Genomic DNA, 14,328 nt, shown 5'->3' with positions numbered 1-14,328 from the left:
GAAGGCAGGGCCTGGGAGGATGGACCTCCTAGGACTGCACAGAACTTAACTTCCACCGCAAAATCAACAGGGATCATTACAGGAATGGTCTCATCTCTGTTGATTTTGAGGGTCCAGGATAAAAAAAAAACGTCTCTCTCTGAGTGGGCCTGGTGTTTTCCTCCGGCAACACAGCAACTCTCACTACACTTCTAATGTCCTTTCTTTTTAACCTTCTACAGGCGATATTTCTGACAAATAGGGAAAAGAATTACGGATTTCTAGGTCGGAATCTATTCTTATTGGTCCGCTTTCGACCCTGACGTAGCAATTTTTATCTATTTATATAAAGTAGATTCATGCTTTGCTTGAAGTGATTTACATGAAAATATACTATCCACAAAAACGCTAATTCTGTTTTTTTTTGTTTTTTTTTTGCGTGTGTGTGCGTTGTGTGTGTGTGTGTGTGTGTGTGTTAATTCCGCCTGGAAAAAAAAACACACTGACAATATTGTTTTAAATATTCATCTTTTATACAGGATGTTTGTAACATCGATTACAAAACTCCAGAATCATATTCTATATGTGTATATTGGACCGGAAACTTTGGATTACCGATCATTGCATTGCCGTGGAAACAAATCCTGATTAAGATTATTTATCGTAAACGTCTACCATGTACATATTAAAAAAGCTCGCGTGTAAATATTCGGAAAACCAGGGAGGACATCGTATGTTTTGCTGACTTTACAGGCTGAGAGCAGGTTAAAAGCAATCTTTCCAATAATGGCGACAGGAGATAATCTTTTTGCCAGGCCAACTGGTTCTTTTGCGGGGATTTTTATGACAAAATAACTAGTCACTTAAAAGGAACAATCAAATAAAATAATAAAAGACTACACCTATGTAATATATTGATGTTGACATTCTCTGGATGTTCAGCGTAAATGGAGACGCCATGATATTATCGTAGCTCTTTTGTTAAAACTGCAAACGTATTTATCTAAGCTAGCAGGGACGCTCAGTCGTAAAATACGTTTGAATATGATAAAACTATCATACAAACGATTCATGCAAACGTCGTATATATTATTATAGAGTCAATTTTCTATCGATTCTAATATATTATGAAGTTGTTATATATATATATATATATATACATACATATATATATATATATATATATATATATATATATATATATATATATATATATACTTGAGTGTCCTGCGCTGTAATCGAAACCGAAACCAAAACTTATGCGGAAGTTTAGGTATACTTATATATTACAAGAAATGGAAGGCCATAACAAACGACAGTCACTCGAAAGAAAAAAGTTAAATGTCACATACAAAATGACACACACTATCGTATTGATATAAAGAACGTTTATACACACATTAACTGGCTAGAAGAAAGATTGAAAGATAGGAATCGAAATACTAAAGAAATTTTAGTGGTTGGTCTCAAAATGATTGAGAAGGACAATCTTGCATTTTCTACATATGCGATAGATTAACACTAAACATGTGATAGGATTACATAGAAAATAAGCCTGGACCTGGTCGTACAACATAGGAAATTATATAGCCTGAAAAACACGATTTGACGGTCAGCGACTATAATAGGATAATTTAAAACATTTCTAAAAAAAAAAAATGAAGAAAAAAAATCTCTCTCTCTTACATTTAAGGCGTCTTGCTTGCCCAGAGACATTTTGCTACACGGTCGACTTGACTAGGATATAATGTGGGTTTGCATTGACCTGACAACAGAGATCAGCTAATCAACAGGCATGTAATTCATAATACAGGGATTTTCAAAGTCTTCGGTGTATTTCAAGTCCAGATTCTAAAAGTGTCAGCCATGTTTAGTTTCGGAACAGTTTCTGATGGTACGTTGTTCTACACATGCCCTGATAGGTGACTAGTTTGCAGTAGACAGAACAGTTTCGATGGTGCGTTGTTCTATACAAGTCCTGACAGGTGACTAGTTGGCAGTAGACAGAACAGTATCCGATTGTTCGTTGCTTTACACAAGTCCTGGTAGTTGACTGGTTTGCAGTAGACAGAACAGTTTCCTACGGTTCGTTGTTCTACACAAGTCTTGACAGGTGACTGGTTGCAGTAGAAAGAACAATTTCCGATGGTTCGTTGTTCAACACATGCCCTGATAGGTGACTGGTTTGCAGCAGACAGAACAGTTTCCGATCGTTCGTTGTTCTACACAAGTCCTAGGAGTTGATTGGTTTTCAGTAGACAAAACAGTTTCCTATGGTTCGTTGTTCTACAAAAGTCCTGGGAGTTTACTGGTTTGAAGTAGACAGAACATTTTCCGATGGTTCGTTGTTCTATACAATTCTTGACAGGTGACTAGTTTGCAGTAGACAGAACAGTTTCCGATGGTTCATTGTTCTATACAATTCCTGACAGATGACTAGTTTGCAGTAGACAGAACAGTTTCCGATGGTTCGTTGTTCTATACAATTCCTGACAGGTGACTGATTTGCAGTAGACAGAACAGTTTCCGATGGTTCGTTGTTCTATACAATTCCTGACAGGTGACTGGTTTGCAGTAGACAGAACAGTTTCCGATGGTTCGTTGTTCTATACAATTCCTGACAGGTGACTAGTTTGCAGTAGACAGAACATTTTCCGATGGTTCGTTGTTCTATACAATTCCTGACAGGTGACTGGTTTGGAGTAGTCAGTTCTCGAGGTGGAATCCACAGAGCAAAAGATTCTTCCCGTGTTGAGACGGAAAAAACATATGCGAAATTGCTACAAAAAGGTTTAATATTTATGGAGTAATTCTGGATTCTGATTGGTAAGTAGCAGAACGTCAATTAATTCGGTTCGTCAGTTTCTAGCAGCATCGTTTATAAATAGAATCTTCCGACTATTGTAACAAGTAATGGCGTTCACTTAACCAGAAAAGGCGTCTTGTGTACTTGAATTTTCCAAAAAAAAAAAAAAACTGAATCGGGGACACTTGTTTAACGGCCTCCCAGATCTCTACATCTCAAACTCTGTGATTATTATTTTTTATTTGTGGGGATTTCTGAAAGGATTGGCCAATATACCTACCATTCTAAGAGATGTGGATGAGCTGAAGGCCAGATTAACAGAATCTGTAACAACTATTGACAACGTAATGCTAGGACGATTTTGGCAAAAAATAGACTATCGGCTTGATGTGTATCATGTGCCAAATGGTGCTCATATTGAACATCTATGAACCGTCCATGAAACACTTAGCTTCAGCGTTTTGAATATACAAGATGCGTTTTTTATAGTTCCCGAGATGTCCATGTCACAATGAGCAAAAGGCTTTTAGAACATCCTGTAGTTCTTTTCGATGCAAAAATGTTACTAGTTTATTTCATATTGTCGATATCGTTTTCGACCATTTATTTCTTCATATTTTAAACTTATAAGACACACCACATCAGCCAGAGCAACCGTTATGGCAAGACAATGTAAAAGATAAGCACTAAACATTCCGATTTTCATGGCAGTGTTTCTCAGAAAATAATAAACATTTCATTGCGAAATTTTGGAAAGGTTAAAAAAAAAAAGAAGTTTTTTTGTTTGTTAAAACTATGTCAAATAGAAAGAAATTTTAAGATTCGTTTCCAATATTCTTAGGTTAAAGTCCCATCACTAATATATATATATATATATATATATATATATATATATATATATATATATATATAAACATATATATATATAAATATCTATATTTTTATAAAGTATTAGGGTTTGTGTGTTTCTGTCTGTGTGTACAGCTCTCCATCATCAACGAAATATAAAGGAGGTAAGAGGGTAGATCTCTCCTGGTAGAGAAACATTAGAACCCATTTTAGGATGTTTCTGTTATAGGAGACATAAGAATCTATGCCTAATTTCTTTATATACTAGTCTACAAACCACCCCCATATCGAATGACTTATGCTCATTTGCATATCACATTATATTAAATCTCTTTAACTAATTACCTCGACCTTATTACGTATTGGAAATATTCTAATCATTTCAACTGTACTATTTACAAAATCTATTTAACATTTAATTATTTAATATATTTTCATTTAATTTTATATTCGATTTATTTCACTTTACGTATATTATCAAAACAATTCATTGGCGAGCAAAGCTTTATGTTTTGGGATTGTATTGAAAATGTAATGGAAATTTCAATTTCGTTCCGTTTTAACCTTTTAGATTTTACTGTCCAATATAATTGAAAGAATACAATTCAACTATCGTAATTTTATATAAATAAACAAAAACAAATATTTTAAAATAAAACTTTATTAAAAAAGAAATAATTTTATTTTTAAATGAAAAAAATCAATTTAGTAAAATAATTGTATTAAACACCCCCAGCCTTGTCAGCAAACCTGTAAACCTATAAAAGTTAACATTTCGAATATAAACAGTGATTTTTCGATTTTGTTAGCGCTTGCCGCAATTAAAGACAATTAAAACGGAACTAACTTTATTTCCATTCTATTTTTTAAACAACCCCCAAAACATAACGCTCTCTTCCAGTTATAGCCAAATTTTTTTTTAATTAAATAAAACAGGTCAAAATAAACAGATAAGCGCATTTTCTTTTACATTTTTCTTACAACCAACGTTGTCATTTTAACCAACTGCAGGATACCGTTACTTTTGTGGGGTTGTTTTGAAAATGGCACGGAGATTATAATTTCGTTCCAATTTAATCTTTCTGGTCGAGCCTATTTCGAAAGCCTGTTTATCATAGATTTGAACTACAAATAATTTATTACATTTTGATTATTACTATCTTAAGACTTAAAGCTTATATTTATTTCATTTTTCTATTTATATATTGAATTAGTTATTTCCAGTCTTATTTAAACTTAGTGCTTTCTTTAAACCGGATGAACCTTTTATAAAAATATGAGTTTAACGTAAAGAACACGAACAAGGTTTTATTCAACTGAATTTCTTCCAGTTTACTAACAAAATATATAAATTTAAAAGAGATATAAATAATAAAATAAAAAGGTTATGTAATTTAAAAGAAATACACGTACTCACAAAAGCAGAACTTTTTTTACACATTTTTTTCTTTAAAACCATAACAATGAGACTAACAATTACCTAGATCTTAGTAATTATTTGTTTTAATAGAACTGTTTTAATTGTACTGTTTACTTAGTTAACCTAAGTTGGTATTACATTTATTTTACATTTACTTTTTTTTTTTAATTATTACTTTTAGACTGTGACGTTTACACCCGAAAGTAATGAGTCACACGTAGGTCGCTTTTATTCATTCCTTTTGGTCAAGATCAAAGTGTAGTATCTGTTCTTCAGATGCTGCACTTCATTTTCTTGTTCTCTTTCGGTGGAGGAGAAATCCTTCACGACTGAGACAATTTTTATTTTTGTACCTTTTCTCCACGTTAAAAAACGACCCTGGTGTCTAACTCTGTCCCGTGGGGATGCATAGTAAATAGGTACAATATAATTGTTTATAATTGTACTATTCAGAAATATTATTTATAGTTCGTCCATTTCAGTTAGTATACATTTCCTTTACGCTTAATTAATTTACAATCATTAATATCGTTAAACAATTCCGTTTAAAACCGAAATTATGCCACTCAAACGAAGTAGAAACGAAAGTGAGGAAGAAAGAATGGAAAGATTGGAAGCTAATAGACTAAGAGTTGCTGCAATTCGCTCCAATGAAAACAATTCAGATAGAGAAAGACGTCTAGAACTTAACAGGATACGTCAAAGAGAAAGGAGAGCAAGACTGTCAGATTTGGAAAGAGAAACCCAACGTGAAGCTGACAGAACTAGACATGCTGTAAGGCGGTTAAATTCATCACAAGATGAAATTCAAGAAAGGCAAAGATATGCACTGGAAAGAGAAGCAATATTACGATCGAATGAATTATATGAGGTAAGTAGACGTACACAAGGTCAGTTGAGAGTGGCTCAACGACATCAGAATGAATCGGAAACCCAACGAAGCTTTCGCCTATACCAAGGGCAACAACGAGAGGCTGCATGGAGAGAGAGTATGACTTTGCCCCAGCAATTGACAGAAAACGAGGCAGCTAGACAACGAATGACTGCTTTGAGACACCATGAAATAGAACACTGCAATAGAAAAGGATTGCTCTACAACAAAAATGACTCTCTCACTACAGCTGATATAGGAAAAATGGACAAAGTATGTCAACATTGCTCAGCTGTAAAATTTAAAGGAGAAACCCCTGGTTGTTGTTGTTCTTCTGGCAAAGTTGTGCTTGATAGCTTTCCACCACTGCCTCAGTTGCTTCAAGATTTGCTCTCCGGCAATGGTCCCATCTCTAAAGATTTTCTGCAAAATCTACGCAGTTATAACAATTGTTTTGCAATGACATCATTTGGTCACAAAATTGCGTCAGTACATGGGTGGAATCCTTCTTTTAGAATTCGAGATTGGGAGTCTTTTACCACCTGAAGATGAAACAGCAAAGTTTATTCAAGTCTACTTCTTGGATAGTCTGGAAGAGGAACTACATAATCGGGGACGTGACAGTAGACTCAATAGAGACATTCTCCAAAGTCTGACTGAATTTTTACATGAGAACAACAGCTTTATTTGTCAGCTGAAAACAACAAAGGAGAGGATTGAAGAAGAACACTTGGTAGAACATAAAGTTGTCATAAGGGAAGACCGAAGGCCGCAAGAAGAGCATCCACGGCGATTCAATGCTCCAACAACAACGTATGAGATTGGAATATTAATGGAGAATGAACCAACAGCTAACCGGGATATTGTCTTGCGTTTTAGAAATGATACATTAAAATGGATCTCCGAACTACATCCCCTCTACGATACTTTAATGTACCCGTTAATGCACCCCTATGGTTCTCCATCTTACAACATCTACATGAAGGCATCCAATGGGCGAAAAGTTACCCAACAGCAATTTTATTCGTACCATTTAATGACTCGGCCTGGAAACTATTTTCTCTGGTACCGAAGGCTATTTCAACAATGGCTGGTGGATGTGTACTGCAAGATTGAAACAGAACGTTTACAGTTCCTGAGGCGTGAGCAATAGACCCTGAGAGCTGACAATTATAGCAACTTGAGAGATTCAATTCTTAGGGAGGATGGGAATCCAGAACAGTTTGGTCAACGAGTTGTACTTCCGGCAACTTATACAGGAGGCCCTCAATACATGTTTGAGCGTCAAAGTGATGCCATGGCATATGTTCGGCGAATGGGCCGAGCCGACCTCTTCATCACGTTCACAACAAATCCAAAGTGGACAGAAATTACAGAAAATTGTCTTCAAGGGCAAGACCCTCAGGATCGTCCAGATATTGTTGCCAGGGTTTTCATGCAGAAGCTAAAAAAGTTACTTGAATTTATTAAAAAGGGAGGATTTGGCAGGTTGAGGGCTTTCCTGTACAGTATTGAATATCAAAAAAGAGGACTGCCGCATACACACATCCTCACCTGGCAGGCCCCAGAGGACAAACTTCTACCAGAAAAAATGGATCTCTGCAGATATGCAGAGATCCCTGACAAAGAGGAAGATCCTGATCTTCATGCTAAAGTGATGGCACATATGGTGCATGGACCTTGTGGACCATTTAATCCAAATTGTCCATGTATGATTGACAACAAATGTTCCAAAAAATACCCAAAAGAATTTCTTCAGTGTACCAAGCAAGGCCAAGACTCTTACCCCAAGTACAGGCGAAGAAAACCAGAAGATGGAGGCCAGACTGGTACAATAAGGATGAAGAGAAATGGTCGGTATGTTAATCAAGAAATAACAAACCAGTGGATTGTTCCGTACAACAAGGTCCTCCTTCAGCAGTTCAACGCTCACATTAACGTAGAAATTTGCAGCTCGATCCAAAGCATCAAATATGTCCTCAAATACGTGAATAAAGGATGTGATCAAGCAGTGTTTGAACTACAAAGAACTGATGGAGCAGCTAACCAACAAGGCCAAGTACAAAGTCACATTGTGGATGAGATCCAGCAGTTCCAGAATGCAAGGTATGTCGGCAGTTCAGAGGCAGCCTGGAGGATATTGGAACATCCCATCCATGAACATTTCCCCCCAATTGTACAACTTTCTGTTCATCTTGTAAATGGGCAGCGTGTCATGTTCTCAGCTGATACTGCTCTGGAACGAGCCCAAGGTCCACCGCCTGCCACAACTTTGACAGCATTTTTTCAACTCTGCCATGAGGATGACTTTGCAAGGGGTCTCAAATACGTAGAAGTCCCTGAGTTTTACACTTGGAACAAATCGACAAAGAAATGGATGAGAAGAATGCGTGGGGTACAAGTTGAAGGTACTGAAAATGATGATGTATGGAAGGCACCATGCATTGGGAGAATCTACACGATTAGTCCAAAAGCAGGGGAGTGTTATTTCTTACGCCTGTTGCTCAATGAGGTTGCTGGTCCAACTTCATTTCAAAATTTGCGAGCATACAATGGTCAGGTGTTTGAAACATACAGAGCAGCGTGCCTTGCTCGAGGCCTTCTAGAAAATGACCATCACTTGCATCAAGCAGTAGGAGAGGCAAGTGCCACTCAATCACCTTCAAATTTGCGAAGCCTATTTGTGATAATTTTAACAGCCTGTGAGCCAAGAAATCCTCTTGAGATCTGGATGGCTTTTCGTGATGTAATATCTGAAGACATTCTTCACAGATACAGGCAAGAAGTTAACAATCCAGAAGCAGATTTTAATGAGGACATCTACAATAAAACTCTTTGTCTAATTGAAGAAAAAGTTCTCCTTATGTGCGGTCAACCATTGGCAAGCTATGGATTACCTGCACCAATGCAAGGGAGAGATGAAAGACTCGCGAGAGAGTATCAACGTGAAGTTACTTATAATCTTGAAGAACTTCCCTACAAGCAGAAAATATGCAAGAAAAACTGACCGATTCTCAAAGAGAAGTTTACAATTCATTCATGGCAATGTTGGAAGCACAAGGTGAAATGAACAAAAACATGATGTTTCTTGATGCTCCAGGTGGTACGGGCAAGACTTTTGTAATCAATTTGATCCTTGCAAAGATTAGATCCATGAGAAAGATTGTGCTTGCAACAGCATTCAGTGGCATTGCTGCTACTCTACTACAAGGTGGCCGCACTCTTCACAGCACTTTTAAAGTACCCTTGGATACTCATCGAATGGATCAGCCAGTTTGCAAAATTACTGGTAACTCAGCCTTGGCAAATGTAATTAGAGACACCTCTGCAATCATTGTAGACGAAGCCCCAATGACGCACAAGAGTGCTTATGAAGCAATTGACCGAACACTGCAAGACATCACAGGAAACAAGAATCCCATGGGTGGCATTCCAACCTTATTTTGCGGTGATTTCCGTCAAATCCTCCCAGTGGTTAAAAATGGCACAAGGGCTAACATTGTCAATGCAAGTTTGAAACAATCCTATCTCTGGAGGCACGTTATAGTGAAGAGACTGACTACTAATATGAGAGCCTATATCTCTGATAACACAGCTGCAGCAGACTTCTCAAAATTGCTTCTCCAAATCGGTAATGGTCAGTTTCCTATCACTTCTTCACCTGACACAATTAAGATTCCAACTGCGCTTGGTAAATGTGTCGGTAATCAGAAGCAACTGAAAGACAAAGTGTACCCAGACCTGCAAAACAATGGAAAATCACCGGATTGGCTTGCTGAGAGGGCTATTATTTCGCCATTAAACAGCAATGTGAATCATTTGAACAATTCAATAATGGATGAATTTCCAGGAGACACAAAGCAATACAAGTCAGTTGATTCAGCTACTAATGAATATGAAGCTGTTCACTACCCTGTGGAGTTTTTAAACTCTTTGGAGATATCTGGAATGCCTCCACACATTTTAAATCTCAAAATTGGATCGCCAATCATGATTCTTCGATCCTTGGAACCGCCAAAAATAACAAACGGAACCAGATGTGTTATCACTAGATTGCACACCAATGTACTTGAGGCCACCATTTCCTGTGGTCCCTACAAAGGCGAAACCGTTCTACTGCCAAGGATCCCCTTAGTTCCATCGGACTCAGTACTTCCATTTAAATTCCGGAGACTCCAATTTCCTGTGAAGGTATGTTTTGCAATGAGCATAAACAAAAGTCAAGGTCAGACATTTAACACCATTGGCGTAGACTTGACATCAGACTGCTTCAGTCACGGTATGTTCTACGTCTCCATCAGCCGGACAGGAAGTTCAGAAAAACTCTACATTCTGGCTCCAAATCAAAGCAGCAGAAATGTAGTTTATACTGAGGCTCTTTAGTGAAAAGTTCGAGAAATGGATATGAGGAAAAACTGACATGATCTGATTGTGGTAAGTTTTTAGTATTGAATGTGCAAGATAAAATTTAAGCAAGAGTTGAAAATGACTTCAATGAAAAATTTACTATGTAACATCAAGTAACCTTCCTTTTTGATGAAAATGTTTTGTGAAGTTCCTGATTGAATTTCAGTCACTACAAGAGGTAGTTAAAATGTTAATCACCTTATGCAATCGTTGCTCTTGCAACATCAACTTACTGGAAAGGTGCCCACAGATTTTGGTACCCGAGTGCGCAACAAAGCTCCGTGCGAAGCACGGGTATCTTTGCTAGTATATATATATTTATATATATAACCATATATATATAATAATAAATATATATATACACACATATATATATATATAATATATATATAAACATATATATATATAAATAATAAATATATATATATTTATATCCAAAGTAACCCCTAAAAGGGGGTGTTCTCCAAAAATGCCACCCAAGAAATCGATCCACGATCCTTTCTGCAAGTCACCCACAAAAAGATTGTCTGCAAATGCCGTTGCATCGGACTAAGTGGTGCATAGATTGCAATATCAAAACACGAAAGATGATTGGTTATTATTTCTGATTTCAGAACATAAGAATGAACGATCAGTTACGATTAATACTAATCACTACCAAACGATGTGAAAATGAAGTAACAGCTTATTACAAAAGCATCATGCCTGTTAAATTTCAATTGTAAGTTTATTGATGAAATATACTTAATAGAACATGGGAAGATTTCCCTGGGTGATCGATTTACCTACTTTTGTTTATAAGACTGATGTGCAAATACAGTTATATTTAGAATCGATAATAATCTCAGACAGGATTGATTGACTTGCCGATAGATTAGGAATGAAATAACTTATAGAAAGTAACGCTGGCGAATATATAGTGAAAACGTCCATGTAAAGAAACGGGCATTTTTCTTTATTAAAACCACATATACGATGATGTAGGTGAAAAAAAAGATGTCAACTATATATATATATATATATATATATATATATATATATAATTATAAATATATAATTATATATATATAATTATATATACAAGCATATATACAAGCATATATAAAATTATATATATAATTATATATATATAATTTTATATATAATTGTATATATATATCTATATATAATTATATATATATATATAATTATATATATAATTATATATATAATTATACATAATTATATATATATGTATATATATATATAATTATATATATAATTATATATAAGAGCAAATATTTAATATAACATGTTAAAAACGCTTTGAAAAAGAGTTAAAACATATTTAATCTAAAAAGGAAACACTTAATAAGCGGATAGTCCTTAATCCGTGGAGTTTCGAAGAAATACTTTCCTTGTTATCAGAGGGTAGGTTATTTTATAATTATATATATATATATATATATATATATATATATATTATATATATATATAATAATATATCTATCTATATCAATATATATATGCATAGAGAGAGAGAAAGAAAGAGAGGGAGAGAGAGAGGGGGTTATTTATTTATTTTATAATTATATATATATATATATAGATTAGATATAGATATAGATATAATCATATGCATATATAATTATATATATATAATTATATTTATATATAATTATATATCTATCTATATCTACATCTATATCTATCTATCTATCTATATATATCTATATCTATCTATCTATCTATCTATCTATCTCTCTCTCTCTCTCTCTCTCTCTCTATATATATATATATATATATATATATATATATTGTAACATTGCCAGACACTGGCAGTGTTATTATATATTCTCTCACCCATTCTGAAAATACTTATTGCTCGTTAGGATAGACGTATGGTGATGACATCCCTAGCGAGTATAAATTTCTACTACTGAGACATCGACTTGGTTGAAGGCTGATTACGATTATCACATCTCTTGTTTCGAGACGAAGCTAGGTGCATTTTACTGTCGGATTTCCTTGCGGTTTGCTTGATCTATGAAAGTTAATAAGACTTTCTTGTGTGCGGCGCGTTTGCTCAGTTGGTAGTGCGTTTGCCCCGCATGCAAAGGGCTCGGGTTTTGAATCCTGAGTTCGGATGTGTCTAACTGATGAGCCAAAATGAGGACGAAACTCGAGTCTTGGACTTCCGGTTTGTTGGCTTTCGTTGCTCTTGTTGGTTGCAATGGTGTCTGGCAGTAGGAATAATAATAACAGATATCATCAGGCAGCGACTTAGTCAAGTCGCTGCCTGATGATATCTGTTGTTTGATTGAAACAAATGGCTGCTTGTAGCAGCGGGATATAAACATGTTTATATAACAATAAACAAGTATTATCAGTTTTTTTTATTGAGCACTATCTAACAACCTCGTTGAATTCATTAGTCCATTACTTTTGAATAAAAAACCAAAAAAGCCCGAGTATATATATATATATATATATATATATATATATATATATATATATATATATATATATATATATATATATATATATATATATATATTACTCCATTTTCACCCACAACGAGGCACAGTGCCACTTTAATGTAGGGGCCTACTGCCGTGGCCATAAGTTACAGGGTTGCTATGTAGGGAGCTGACCAGCAAGCTGACTGTTCACATTACACTTGAACTTCTGCATGTACAGTTGGGAAAACGAGAACCCAGAAGGGTGTTCCAAAGTCTAGATCTTCTGTGGAAGAAACGATTAGAATAGAAGACCTTCTTACTTCTAGCGATATCTACTGTGTATGGTTGGAATTTTGCTACTTGTCGGGTTTGTCAGAGCGTATTTATGTCCAGAAGTACAAGAGCTTATAGTTCGTCGGGATATCCACCATTAAAATAATAGTAAACCAGGCAGAGAGATGCAACATTTCGTCAACGAGACATAGGCTGAATCTTAGATGACAGTTCAGGACCTATCCGGTTGGCGACTCTTTAGAACCCTGTCCAGGAGTGAGAGAATAGTAGCGGATACACCAGCCCAAATGTGACAACAATACTCCATACATGGGCGAATGGTGGCCTGGTAGAGGTACAGAAGGATTTCTGGCGTAAGTAACCTTCTAACACGGTAGAGAGAGCCCACCTTCCTTGCACGTCCCTGGCACTTTTCTCAAAGTATCTGTTCCAACTCATATTCGCTGTGAATGTTAAGTCGAGAAGTTTGAAAGAAGTACTTTCAGGTAATATATTTTAGGCCATAGCTATTGGTTATTAGAAAGGTTTCTTGTAATTATTGAAGGAAACAAGCTTATTCTTGGCAGCATTGAATATGACCATCAATTTTTGTTCCCATTCAATACAAGATTGAATGTTTTTTTCTAGTATTTCTGCCATTTCTTTAGATATCCGTTGATATGTTTTTCTCGTGTCTATTATAGAGTAAATAATCAGTAAATATACCCATGTCAGGGACAATTTTATCAGGGAGGTCATGTATGAATATCGTGAATAATAACGGCCCAAGCATAGACCTGTGAGGTACACCCGCATTAATATCATATTGTTTAGATGTACGACTGTCGAGGACAACCTGGATTCTTCTCTTATTTAATAAGGATTTAATTATGTTGAGTATTCATCCACTAATACTATAGAATCTGATTTTCCTGAGAAGACCATAGTGCCAAACCCTGGCAAAAGCCTTAGATATATCTAAGCCTACTGCTCTACACTACCCTGCTTTGTCCAATGCGAGGTATATATGTTCAGAGATTACAGTTAGGATATTTGCTGTAGAACAGGCTTGCTTAAATCCATATTGTTGGTCGGTCAGAAGTTTAGTAGCTGTAAGGTGATCAACTAGAGCTTGGTTAATTATAGACTCTAATATTTTGGCGAAAAGGGGGAGGAGGCTAATGGGGCGATAACATAATGTGTCAGTTCATTCGTCAGAATTCTTGTAAATAGAAGCCTTTTTCCAGCAGCCACGAAAGCAAGATTCGTTATGACATTTATT

The sequence above is a fragment of the Euprymna scolopes genome, chromosome 39 (genome assembly GCF_053919585.1).
Source record: "Euprymna scolopes isolate OS-2025 chromosome 39, ASM5391958v1, whole genome shotgun sequence".
Taxonomy (NCBI): domain Eukaryota; kingdom Metazoa; phylum Mollusca; class Cephalopoda; order Sepiida; family Sepiolidae; genus Euprymna; species Euprymna scolopes.
Note: the sequence above shows the minus strand (reverse complement) of the source record.